Source organism: Cebus imitator, unplaced genomic scaffold (assembly GCF_001604975.1).
Source record: "Cebus imitator isolate Cc_AM_T3 unplaced genomic scaffold, Cebus_imitator-1.0 Scaffold47, whole genome shotgun sequence".
In the NCBI taxonomy this organism is placed as follows: Eukaryota; Metazoa; Chordata; class Mammalia; order Primates; family Cebidae; genus Cebus; species Cebus imitator.
In genome coordinates, this window is record NW_016107362.1 from 4,152,515 (window position 1) to 4,162,110 (window position 9,596).

Here is a 9,596-nt window from a genome sequence, read left to right on the forward strand (position 1 = left end):
ACCACCACCAATGCTACCCATAAAAATGTTTGTTAACATTTTTATTTTTTAAAAATATATAGAGAAAATATATATATATATATTTGGACTTGCTTGTATAAGCCTAATAGGAGTCAGGGTGGGAGGAAGAATTTTGGTCTGTCTTTCTTTTTTCTTTTACTTTAATTTTTGGGACACATGTGCAGAACATACATGTTTGTTACATAGGTATACACATGCCATGGTGGTTTGCTGCACCCATCAACCTGTCATCTACATTAGGTATTTCTCCAGTGCTAACCCTTCCCTAGCCCCCCACGCCCTGACAGGTCCTGGTGTGTGATGTTTCCCTCCCTGTGTCATGTGTTCTCATTGTTCAACTCTCACTTATGAGTGAGAACATGCAGTGTTTGGTTTTCTGTTCTTGTGTTAGTTTGCTGAGCATGATGGTTTCCAGATTCATCCATGTCCCTGCAAAGGACATGAACTCATCCTTTTTTATGGCTACGTAGTATTCCGTGGTATATTTGTGCCACATTTTCTTTATCCAGTCTATCATTGGTGGGCAATTGGGTTGATTCCAACTCTTTGCTATTGTGAAAAGTGCTGCAATAAACATACATGTGCATGTGTCTTTATAGTAAAATGATTTATAATCCTTTGGGTATGTATCCAGTAAAGGGACTGCTGAGTCAAACAGTATTTCTACTTCTAGATCCTTGAGGAATTGCCACACTGTCTTCCACAATAATTGAACTAATTTACACTTTCACAGCAGTGAAAAGCGTTCCTATTTCTCCATATCCTCTCTTGTCTGTTGTTTCCTGACTTTTTAATGATCATCATTCTAACTGGCATGAGATGGTATTTCATTTTGCTTTTAATTTGCATTTCTCTTAATGAGCAGTGATGATGAGCTTTTTTTGCATATGCCAAAACATTTTATTACTTCTTTGGTATATCAAATATTTATCTAGGCTTTTTATCTTAGGATGTTTATTTCTGAAACAGCTGTTTTTATGGTTCTAATTTGAGCTCAAAAGCAAAAATAAACTAAATATTTTTGAATCATAAGTCCATTAAGATGGTGGCCTTATTTATTAAAATCTTATTACAGTTAGCTTTTATATTTTTAAGCTTTCTTAATTTTTGACATCTCTTCTTTGCCCGTTAAAAAAATATTTCTTAAACTTTGTTTTTGTAAAATAAATGAAAAAATAAGTTTTGGTTTTCTGACACAAAAACTGTTTATTTTCATATTTAAAAATTTTAACAGAAAGTTTTGAAGGAGAAAATGAAAGTTTTCATTAACATCTCTCCAACACACAGTTAATACATCAAATATGATTTTTCATGAATATGCACTATGGACATATAAATACTTATATTTTCAACAATACAAAATCAAACCTCACTTACACTTCAGTAAATCTCTTTCTTTTATGTCTATTTTGATAAATAATGTTATATTTAATATTTATAATTATTCTGTAGTTTTGAATTTAAGCAGAACAATATAGGTGTTTTAATTTAGGGGCTTGCAGCTCTTGAAGTAGGGATTGAAAAAAAAACATCTAAAGTTTTGCATTTGTTACACATTGAATTATAGCATTTACATGAGAACCAGAGAAACCTTTCAATTGCCTCTGAAGGAATTTTTATAAATTTTGGATCAATTCATAAATGTAGAGCTTTAGATCTGAACCTTCATGTAAATCATTTGAAGAAAATAATATTCCATAATAAAGTATTTTCTAGCTCACATTTTTACAAGAAAATTTGAAATAAAATGGGAAAGTAATATTCAATACATCTCTGTTAAATGAAAATTAAATACAAATATTTAGTTGTTTTATAATGTAATTAATAAATCCTGACTACTAATAGCCCTATGCAGTGTAATATGTATCATATATTACGGCATAACAAATCTGTATGAAGTCTTCTATTCATTTCTGAAGTTATATTTGACAAAGAAATTCTAAAATTTGTATATTACAAATTAAAAATAACTGAGAGCAAGAAGTAATGATCTCCAGAGAGCTCTTAACATCCCTAGCTAATATAAGGTACTAATAAACAGCAATTGTTTGAAATTTATTACAAACATCAAACTTATTCTTACAGAAGATTAGGAATGCACAGGGAAAGAAAACAATATGAATAGAGAGAGTTGAGGTACTTAAAGGAAAGGTAGACACAACAAAAGCATGGCAAATGCTGAGGGCAGCTGTAAAAGGAAGTCATGATTAGAATATTGAAATTATAGGGTGGGGTACAGGGAGATGGCTGAAACGAGTGGAGAAGCAGATACATGGCTAACTAAAAATGTAATAGTGGTCAAAGAGTTAGAGACAGACTAATTCTTTGTTCTTTAGTGTTAGATGTAAACAAAAACTATTTGATATTCAATCTCTTTACAGGTTATTGCTGCATGTCCCATGATAGACTATCCTGTGGAAGATGAGATAGCAGTATCTTGTTCAGATGGCCATGTTCAAGTGAACATTTGTGTATGGGAATGTGGGTGTTTAGGGAGTTTAATGATGAAGTTATATAAAAGAAACAATATCTATTAAAATATAATTTGTATACAACATAATTTAAAGTTTACCAAGACATTTAACTTAAGTGTAAAACTGCATCTAGTTGTTTTACAACTGTATTTTTTCTAAGGGATTTGGGATATATGACTCTGATATGTAATATTCTAAATTGTAAGTGATTTTTCCAGTGTGCACATGACAGAAATTTTCTTCTTATTGAAGCTATGAAACTGAAGACCATTTCCATAGAGTTTTATGAAAATCAAGTGTATCTGCAACAAAACAATTCTTATTCCAAATGGGATATTATTTTCCTCTTTGGAAGGATTGGAAAGGTGTTTTATTGTTTGTTTCTTTCCATTTTCACAGTCAAATTGATGATCACTTGCTTGGTCTAGATTCACAGAATTTTGGACAAATTTAGCTTCAGTTTTTTATCACTATCCAAATGGACATCTGTATTCCACACATTAATCAATTCAGAAAAGCAAAGGACTTAATTATTTCATTTAAATAAGTACCCCCAAAAAACAATGGGAAAGCAACTATCTAACTGATTTCCTGCTTTCAAGTACTATTCAGAATAATTTACTCTCTAATCCTCTAGAATTATATAAACTTGCCAATTGAAACTCGGCCTTCTATACAGTATAAAGGAAATATTTGAGATCAGTGTTAATGTCTGACCTGATTACAAACACTATGATTTGAATCCATTTACTTTTTTTGTACTTTTTTCTTCTTAAAAAAAAATTCTCAATAATTGATTCGACTTCAGCTTATTTCTTTGTCAGCCATTATATAGTGAAATATAAGATGGGTACGTACATTGACTTCTTTTATTTCACAGTAACTGAGTTGGATTCTGGGGCTTATAATGTCCTCTTTTGATAAAGATAATAGAAATAAAAAACAGAAATAGTAGAATTATTAGTATATTGAGATATCAGCTTGGGTCTTTGATGACATCACCTCTGCACATTCATATTGGACTGTCCTTCATTAAATTTATGCTCAATGACAAAATAATATAAAAGTTATCCTTACACTTGAAAAATTTGTAGCTAAATTAGGTAAAAGTCATGTTTATACTTTATTGAATTCTTAATGAACAATCCATAAATTTTTCAATGCTACTCTCAAGCTTAAAAAAAAAAAAAAAAAAAAAAAAAAAAAAAACTGGAAAAGTTAGAAGGTAAGAAATTGATATGCTCCATGTTAATAATGGATTTGGCAGAAGATTTTTTTTATGTTCCATTGACCAGGAAGTTACTTTTAGTTTTGTGAATTAGAAATAGACAGATAAGCAAGTTGTCATTAGAGAATTTGTCCAAGATTTATAGTATGTCCTTGCTAGCTATGTATCTCACAAGAACTTGAACACTTCTGCAGCAATATCATAGCACAAATGTGAAATTAAACAAACAAACTAAATTCCGTTCCACAAAATTTGTTTCGGAAGTCAGAGGAGGATAATGTTCAAACCATTCCCCTTGAAACTGTTTAAATTTAAGGAATGGCCCCTAAGTGGTTAAGCTTTAGTTGTCAAACAACAGTTAGGTTTTTTCTTGACTTCAGACCCTGACAGAATTGGAAAAAAATAAAAGGCAGTAGTGAATGACGGTGAGTATTTATAATTTATATATGATATATACCCTGGGCAAAGTAGCTTCCAGAAATGGAAAGGCAGAATGAGAGAGGGAAAGGTTGGGAATGTTTTTCTCAAATGGCACGGCCTATAAAAATGGATATGAAGCTGCTGTCTAGGAGAAGCAGTATTTTGGTGAGTTTTCTTTTCATCATTGAATAGAGCACACTGGGACACAGAAGGACAGGAGAAGTAATCTGCTGCTCATTGTGTTCCTCTTGTTTGCAGTGTGACAAATTATTGGCTTCAGTGGAAATGGCTAGAAGTCTCTACTTTTAATGAAAGCACTCATTCTTTCTCTAGAGTTTCATTTTATTAACTTTCAGACATAGACAAATGTAAAGAATTAATATGTGCAATGTGTTATGGTTAGCACATACTTTTGATTTTAACGGCTTTGCAGGGAGTATAAAATGTCTTAAGGGAGGTAGACTATAAGCAATGATTATCAAAATTGTATCTTATATCATTTGGTACTTGATATTTAATGTAATAGATTTATCAAAACGTGTGTGTCTCCAAATGACAATCCAAAAGCTATTGACCATGTAATATATAAATATATTAACTAATGTTGAAACTTGCACAAGGTGCAGTGGTTATACTTGTAATCCCAGCACTTTGGGAGACTCAGGAGGGAGGATCCTTTGAGCCCTGCAGGTCAAGGTTTCAGTGAGCTATGTCTGCCCCACTGCACTCCAGCCTAGGTTATAGAATAGGTCTCTATCTCGAAAAAAGAAAATAAAAAAAGACATAACTAATACCTGAGCCTCAATTTTGTTTTTGTGTCAATTAAAGTTTCCATAAGCACACTTATAAATTATACAGCTTTGAATCTGTATAATTTATGAGATTTTACTGGGGCTACATCAGCAGTTAGTCTGACCCTGATTTAATAACCATATTGACAAGAAAGCTAAATTATTTTACAGAACTATTGAACCTGGAAGTAAAGATGCCTATGATAGAACTTTTAACTCAGTGTGTGTTCAAAATTTTAAATGGAGCAGAAACATTTGAGGAAGCAGTCTAAACATTGCACCAGGCAACCGTATCTAATTAGTGAATTATTAAAATGCATGTTCAAATTTAGACAGAGACAAATTTTTTAAGTGTTCCATCCAAAAAGTAATTTATTTTCTTTATTCTGTGTAAAAACGATTTTGGGAGTACATGTTTATGTACTCCCAAATGTTATGTACATGCTTCTACATTCTATTGACCAGGAAGTTACATTCAGGTTTGTGAATTAGAAATAGACAGATAAACAAGTTGTTATTAGAGAATTTTGTCCAAGATTCATAGTATGTCCTTGCTAGCCATGTATCTCACAAGAACCATCTGTAGCAATATCCTGGTTGCTCTTTAGAAATAGTTGTGTGTGTTTGTGTGAGGTACTATGTTGAAGTGTATTATCTGAACCACTAATATGGTGTCAAGATACTTGAAACTGTATGTACCAAAATTTAATATAGTGTATTAAAGGATAGTTTTTTTCCAAAAAAAGAATATTTATCATTGATTTGCTAAAAGTATTTCATATCAGTGTCGAGATTGAAATATAAAGCACAGTTTTTAGGGAGTAAATATAATGCTTCAGATGATTAAATCATATACAGGCAACACTAGAGGTAATGTAGTTTACTATTTTTTACTTATGAACAAATAGGTATTAGTTTCAACTTAAACAGCTGTTAACCCAGAGTTAGCATTATATCTTCTGTGATTCAAGTCTTTTGCACATCAAATGGATATCCAGAGATCAATACTGGCAGTTTATCGATGATCAGTAAGTCCTATTGGCTTAGGACACATAAGTAGAAAAGAAAAACACCACAACCAAACACAAACACAAGCACAAAACAGGCCCCAGTAACCTCTGTCCAGTAGTTTCCTAGTACCCAGAGTAGACTCATAATCAGCATTAAAAACACATTCTGATTATGACGTTATTTGATTAAACATAAGGTACTAGTCTTTAAGTATGTCTAAACTAATATTTAATTGTGTGAATTCAGAATCATTTAATTTATTTTGGTGCACTTTCCCATAGCTTAAATATTAATAATCCAAATATTTAGTTTTGTACTTATGTGAATGTACAGATACACATTTATTTATTTTTATCTTCCTTACAAAAATAAGCATCTTGAACTTCCCTATTTCGTTCTTTTGTAGATCCAGTTATTTAGTAAAATATTTGACACATATAGTATGTAGTGAGTAAGTGGATGTCCAATAACAAATAGTCTCAATTATAAAAATACAAGATAGTACATATGTAACATAATCATATATATTTTATGCAAGTCATTACTTTTGCTAGCTGTTTTTACATTTACCAGCTAAATTGGTGGTAATGAAATTAAGAACATCTAATAACAGAACTGATACATGAATCCTGTAAATACTTAGATAATAATAGCTTATTCCTGATATGTGCACTATACCAGGCATCTCCTATTTTATATTAATACTTTATATATATACTTTTTGGGTTTCTTATTTTTCAATAAATGATTTCGGTAGAGAGCACTATTATCTCAACTTAATAAATGCAGTATTCTTTAAACTGCAATATTATCTTCTTTTCTTTATATGTGCTTTTATCCATCAATCTCATGAATTATTTGTGTCATGTTCTTCTCTGTATACAAAAGGATTTTATTTAATTAGAAGATTAGATCATCATCTATCCTTTTGTATTCCTGTTAGGTGGGCTGTTCAGGGTAATAGGAAAGAAATGACAAAAGAATTCTGTTAAACACAGCAATTGCTATAAATGGTAAAGCAATATTAGAGAAGGCAAATATCAGAATGCTTTTTAGGCATCTATAGGAAAATAATTATGCAGATTTTAATTTAATACAATTGCATTAAATATGCTTCCTGCTGCTTAAGAAACACAAAGCTGCTTTTCCGGGATATATTTTATTGATGGGCCACATTTATCTGACCTAATATGAAGGATTTAGAAATGTTGTCTCAGTTATGAAAAGAAAACAAAATTTACACACATTGCTTTTTGTTGTTTTTGTTTTGCTAATCCTAGTTAATTATAAAAGCATCTATAAATCAATCTTGCCTTATGAATATGTTACTACTCCCTGTATGGTAGAAAAAATTGTTTAGCTTTTATTAGAAAATATTTTTATTATTTTTACATTTTTTCAATTGTATTTTATTTATTTTTAGACGAAGTCTGACTGTCACCCAGGCTGCTGGAGTGTTTCTGGTGCTATCTCAGCTCACTGCAACCTCTGCATTTTGGGTTCAAGTAATTCTTCTGTCTCAGCCTCCTGAGTAGCTGGCATATGCCACCATGCCCAGCTAATTTTTATATTTTCAGTAGAGACAGGGTTTCACCATGTTTGTTCAGGCTGGTCTCAAACTTCTGACCTCAAATGATCCACATGCTTCAGCATCCCAAAGTGCCGGGATTATAGGCGTGAGCCACCACGCCTGGCCAATTTTATTTTTAATCGCCAAAAATTGTTGTATATATCTATGGAGTATAGTGTGATATTATGATAAATGTATACACTGTGGAATCATTAAATCAGTCTAATTAATGTCAGCTAAAAAAGTCAAGCTTTTAAAGAATCACAATTAGTTTTATTCAGAAGTTTTGCTGAGGATTAGACCTGAGGATTACAGCTGAAGCCTGGGAAAAGTCTTTCGGAGTTGTTCTGTCAGACTGTTCTAAAACTGTGATTTAACTCACAGCATATATACAGATAGTGGGGGGTTCAGTGTGTGTAAAATCATATCAAAATTTGGGTGCAAAGATAACATATGATTATAGATTAACAAGACATAATCATTAACCCTATCTGTTGTTATTTTATGTGTAGGAAAAAGCAAGGACTCTGGGGTCATTCATATTTTAAAGAATGTAATGATTCAGGTAAAAGGGTAATATATTACAGCCCATTTTATCTTCAAAGAATCCCTCCAGAGGCCTGCAAGTTCTCACAGAGTCAGAAGCTTTGTGAAATTATACGGGTCAGCAGAATGAGCAAATGTGGATTGTAAGTTTACTACTTTTTCTCACATTAACATATCTATCACCTCATATAATGACAATTTCTTTGTGGTAAGAATATTTAAAATTCACAATTTAGCAATTTTGAAATACAGGAGACAATATAATTTTGTCAACTATAGTCAGCATAGCATGCAATAGATCACCGTTTCTGCTGTCTAATGGAAACCTTGTATCATTTGGCTAACATCCCCCTTTCTCCATAAACTCCTCGTCCCTCCTCTGGCCTTTGGTTAACCACCATTCTACTCTAAACTGTGATTCCTACTTTTTTAGATTCCACATAAAATTGATATCTCATAGTATTTGTCTTTCTGCCCCTGGCTTATTTCACTTAGCATAATGACAGGTAGATTCATCCATGTTGTTGCAAATGACAATTTCTTTCTTTTCTAAAGGGGAATACTGTACTTAGGTTGTTTTTATATACTGGCTATTGTGAATAATGCTGAAATGAACAAGAGAAGTGCAGAGGTCTTTTCAATGTACTGACTTCAATTCCTTTGAATATATACCCAGAGGTGCAAAGGCTGGATTATGGTAGTTCTATTTTTAGTTTCTTAAGGTAATTCCACACTGTTTTCCAAAATGACTGTTCTAATTTATATTCCTAATAACAATGTGCAAGTTTCCTCTTTTGCCCACATCTTCACCTAAGGCATTTATCTTTTATCTTTTGGACAATAGTCATTCTAACAGGTATGAAGTGATATCTCATTGTGGTTTTAATTTGCATTTCCCTGGTGATTAGAGACATCTGTAACCCCATGCTCATTGCAACATCATTTATAATTGCCAAGATATGGAAATGACCTTAATACCCATCAATGGATAAATAGATTAAAAACATACCTTTCTTTAAATGGAGATCAGAGATCTTGGGAACCATGATCCCAAGATGGAAAGATGGCAGAGGTGATTTCAGTCTGGATCTCAGAGTGCTTTGGTGAAATAGAGCCTGCTGCCAATCTAAAGTATCTCCTCTGAGCATTCATTGATCACCAAATAAACTCCCATTTATTTGAGCCATTTAATTTGGACTTATTATACAATCTAGGCTTTGCCCTAACAACAAAAATTTGGACCATTTTAGCTATTAAACACTTTTGCTGAAATAAGCTGGTTCGGAGGGTGTGTGCAAACAGTGGCATTGCAACGACAGACATATTCTGATTGGCCTCTATATTTAACTTAGACCCACTATGATACATGGGCCCAAAACATCTTTTTTTTGGGGGAGGTGGTTCATATATTGATATCATTATAATGACCTGTATTAAGGATATATATATTGTTTTATTAGATGGAATCGCACTCTTTCTCCCAGGCTTATTGCAACCTCTGCCTCCTGGGTTCTAGCAATTCTCCTGCCTCAGTC